Raw genomic sequence first — 4,734 nt, 5'->3', positions numbered from 1 at the left:
TCCAAAAACTTATAAATTAGGAAAATTGATATTTTAGGTCTCCTAATTAATAATCCATAGCAATTTCACACTAATTGCTTCTAGAACCCAAGTTTTGCAATTTATTCAATTTGGTCCCTAATTTCCAATTGGACACCTTATACTTAAAATTTTTCATGAAACTTTAACACATGTTTATTTTCATATCCTAGACCTCATAATAATCATAAAACAAATATTTTAATGTTAGATTTGTGGTCCCGAAACCACTATTTTGACTAGGCCCAATTTTGGGATGTTATAGCCTATCAATTCGAGTTTTTTCACCTTCCTCGAAAATAATTTTGTGCATGAAAAATGAAGGGCTTATACCTCGAATATCAGTCCAACCAATTGCTTTCTTAAATTTCTTTAGAACAGAAATTAGTTGTTCTTCTTGATCTTTTGTCAGTTCTGTTGAAATAATCACAAGCAAAGTGGAATAGTCACCGAAATAAACGTATTTAAAATGGGAAGGAAGTACCTTTAGTTTGAGTGTAGGTGGTTCTTCGATTGACAATTTGGGTTGCACAAATTCTCTGACTTCCAACTCTAACGGTTCAAACTGTGTGGATTGAATAAAATATCTCGGATTGGCTTCTACCAGAACCATGTTTTCTTCACTTTCTTCATCCTTAAAAGGGTCAAACCCTAAGGCTTTCTCCAATGGATCTTCTTCAAAATTGCTTTCCATAGAAATCAAGTTTTCTATTTCTTCCATAACTGAACACTGTTCTGTCGGATCGGGAAATTTCATTACTTTAAGAATGTTAAAAGTTACTTGATCATCTTGAACTCATATGGTGAGCTCGCCTTTCTGCACATCAATTAACGTTCTTTCCGTGGCTAGGAAAGGTCTCCCAAGGATAATTGGCACTCCCTTATCTTCTTCAAAATCTAGAATAATGAAATCAATAGGAAAAATAAATTTATCTACTCTTACCAAAACATCCTCAATCTTTCCTTCGAGGTATGATAAAGATCAATCCGCTAGTTAGAGCGTCACAATTGTAGGTCAAGTTGATACTTAGGAATCAAGTTGATACTTGCTACTAAGTCACATAAAGCTTTACCATAGTAAGATTTACCAATGTTATAGGGTATCGTAAAGCTTCCTGGATCCTTCAATTTCGATGGCAGCTTGTTCTGCAAGAACGCACTGCACTCCTTTGTCAAGGCGACAATCTCATACTCACTCAATCGTTTCTTCTTGGATAGTACATCCTTCATAAACTTCACGTAATTTGACATTTTTTCTAAAGCATCCACCAATGGAATATTGATCTGTAATTGCTTCAAAACATCCAAAAACTTCTTGAATTGTACCTTATGTTTCTACTTGTGTTGCTACAATCTTTGTGAATATGGAGGTGATGGAACTTTCAGTTGAACTAGACAACTCTTCTAAGTAGGTAAATCTGCATCCAAAGAAGATGTTAAAGTATCTGAATTCACTATGTTAGGATTTACCTTGTCAGTCTTTGCAGTTTCTGATTCTTTTGGTGTAGGAATTTCAACAGCTGGTTGACTTTCCTCCTTTTCAACAGGCTCGTCTTCGACATCAATCAATCAATGTTCCATAATTTTACCACTTCATAATGCCACTGCCTTGATATGTTCTTTACCCAAGTTTTTTGGATTCTCAGTATTGCTTGGAAATGTTCCTTACGGTCTATTACGAAGCTCTGTAGCAAATTAGCCCATTTGGTTTTCCAAATTTTTTAGTGTTGCTGCTTGGCTCTGGATCAAAGCGTCATTCTTTGCCATATATTTTTTCAACAAGTTCTCCAAACTATTTGATGATTCAGCTTAGGCTAGTTTTGGAGCTTGCTGATTAAACCTTTGAGATTGCTTGGGTCTATGTTGCATAAAGTTGTTGTTTGGTCCATTTCCTTGGTTGCTCCAAGAAAAGTTAGGGTGATTACGCCATGAAGGATTATAAAAGTTGGACTGGGGTCCTTGTCCACTACTATTTTGATGTTGGATCCCCATATAATACACTGACTCAGGATTCAATGGGCAATTCTCGAAAGAATAACCTTCCCCATAGTACACACAGGAAACTACTTCAAACGGACTTGGTGGTTGAGCTATAAAATTATTAGCACTATTAGTGGTAAACTGCTTTAACATAGAGGAAATAGATGATACCTGAGCTGATAACAAAGTGAGAGCATCAACTTCATGAACTCTAGCTATACGTCTTCCTGAAGCTGTTCGATTTGTTGGCTATTGATAGTTATTACTTGCGATCTTCTCGATGATCTTATAAGCCTCATTATAAGACTTAGACAAAATTGCACTGTTCGCAAAAGCATCTACCATCAGTCTTGTATGTGCATTAAGACCATTATAGAATGTCTCCAACTGGATACAATTAGGAATCCCATGATGAGGACACTTACGAAGTAACTCCTTAAATTGCTTCCAAGCCTCATACAAAGACTCATCATCCAATTGATGGAAAGTTGTGATCTCGTTCCTCAACTTAGAGTTCTTACTAAGTGGAAAATACTTAACCAAAAATCTCTCTGCTAATTCTTGCCATGGAGATATGAAACTTGGTGGCAATGAATTCAACCATGCTCGTGCTTGATCTCGCAACGAGTACAGAAATAACTTCAATCTCGGTCGTCTTGATCCACTGGCTATCTTGAATGAATCACTCACCTCCATAAACAATCGAAGGTGGAGATGTGTCTTCTATGGGCATACCACTAAATTGGCCCACCATTTGTAGCATTTGAAACATCACTGGTTTCAATTCGAATTAGGTTGTCTCAATATCTAGCCTTCTAATTCCTGGATTTAACTCATTGAAAAGTGATATAGCATATTGTCTGATGCATCAATCCCTATCATCGACAATGAGGATGGGATTTTGTACACGATCAGCTTCATTACCTTGGTCTTGATTTTGATTTCCAAGGTCCATCCCGACTTGTCTTTCAACTGTTGGTTCATGTCTTGTTTGTCTGAAAGTTCAATCAATTTCAGGGTCTACTGGGAGTAAATCGATAATCCGATCTATGCTCATAAACACCTGAAAAGGAAAACACAAAATTTAAAAAAAAATAAGTAAGTAATGTTAGAAATAACCAAATTGAAAATAAATAATTTCATAAAAAATGACTATGGCAACAATTGACAATCCTCGGAAACGACACCAAAAACTTGTAATGCACAGGTTTGTGCAAGTGAACACAGTTGTTATCAAGTAATAAGTAAGTATCGAGTTATCGTCTTCACGGGAATTGTATTTGTGCTAAGTCAATTAATTTGTAAAATTATATTAACAATTTGATAAATAAAAACAATATAATTGAGAAGTGATGATTAAAATATATTAAACTAAATGCAATGATCCCTGATGTGATTTATCCTAACATGCAACTATATGAATGAAATAGATTTTAGCAGAATTAACACAATAAGCAACAATTATAACATAAATAAGCTAGGACAATTACTTTAATTAAACTCAAATTATTATTGACATGCTTATCAATATTTGGAAAAACATTCTATGGCAACTCGATCTTTCATGAGTTTGGAAACCATATTAGGTCCTTTCAAATTGTAACACCCCGTACCCGAGTTCGTTACCGGAATCGGACACAAGGTGCACACAGACTTAACTATTTTCACAGCCCATTTAGAAATTTCCAGACAAGCTGGTTACTGCATCACTGTCGCCTTAAAAATCATATCTTGAGTTTCAAAGCTCAATCATTAGTTTCGTAATTTTTACCTGAAACTAGACTCATATGTCCATCTACAGATTTTTTTCTAGAATTTTTGGTTGAGCCAATTAGTACAGTTTATTAGTTAAAGTCTCCCCTGTTGCAGGGATCGACTACACTGACCTTCGTGCGTTACCAATTGGATATCTCCCTGTACAGGGCTTCAATACTGATTCCGTTTGTTTATATAGAAACTAGACTCAGAGAGGAATCTATACATATATGGCATGACTCCTAATTATCTCTGGTTAATTTAAAATGAATTTCCAAAGTCAGAACAGGGGATCCAGAAACTGTTCTGGCCCTGTTTCACGAGAACTTTAATATCTCTTAACATATAACTCATATGACCGTTTCGTTTCTTCCATATGAAAGTACATTCATCCAAGTTCATTTACATAATTTATTCACTATTTAATACCATTCCTACTATTTTTAGTGATTTTTCACATCCACATCACTGCTGCTGTCAGTATCTGCCTTTAAGGTAGGCTTTACCTATTTCATGATTTCATGATTCAATTGGCCCTTTTTGCATACATAGCACAAAGAGTGATCATGATTAACCATTCCAATGGCTAACCGTTTCAAAACAATATCATACCTCATAATGATCAACATACAAACGATTATAGTACTATGCTAAAAGCATTATATGAGCCATTTTCGCATGGCTATCCAAGTTTACACAAACCAAAAGGTACATGACCTACAACAAAAAGGTAGTCCTATACATGCCATTCAAAGTTCAACCAAAATTGTACCAAAATGGGGGCTTTGATAGTGTGGATGACTTCGACTTCGATGATCCCGAATCCGATAGCTAACGAACAAAATCTATAAAATAGAAAGCAGAGAAAGCGGAGTAAGCAATTTATGCTCGATGAAGTTTGAGCAAGAGATTCCAGCACAACAAAAGCATAGCATTCATAAAGCTAACGGATAATTTCATATGCACAAATTCTCAATGTCA

General features: G+C 35.4%; 1 non-coding gene across 1 annotated transcript; it reads left to right on the top strand.

Moving 5' to 3' along the window:
* The first annotated feature begins 2,401 nt into the window (after positions 1 to 2,401).
* On the top strand, positions 2,402 to 2,508 carry LOC128284818 (small nucleolar RNA R71). Its single transcript, XR_008275241.1, has one exon. It is a non-coding gene; the product is annotated as a small nucleolar RNA R71 (small nucleolar RNA).
* Positions 2,509 to 4,734: the final 2,226 nt, after the last annotated feature.

The sequence above is a fragment of the Gossypium arboreum genome, chromosome 11 (genome assembly GCF_025698485.1).
Source record: "Gossypium arboreum isolate Shixiya-1 chromosome 11, ASM2569848v2, whole genome shotgun sequence".
Classification (NCBI taxonomy): Eukaryota; Viridiplantae; Streptophyta; class Magnoliopsida; order Malvales; family Malvaceae; genus Gossypium; species Gossypium arboreum.
The sequence above is the reverse complement of the archived record's forward strand: the minus strand, read 5'-3'. Positions and strand labels throughout refer to the sequence as shown.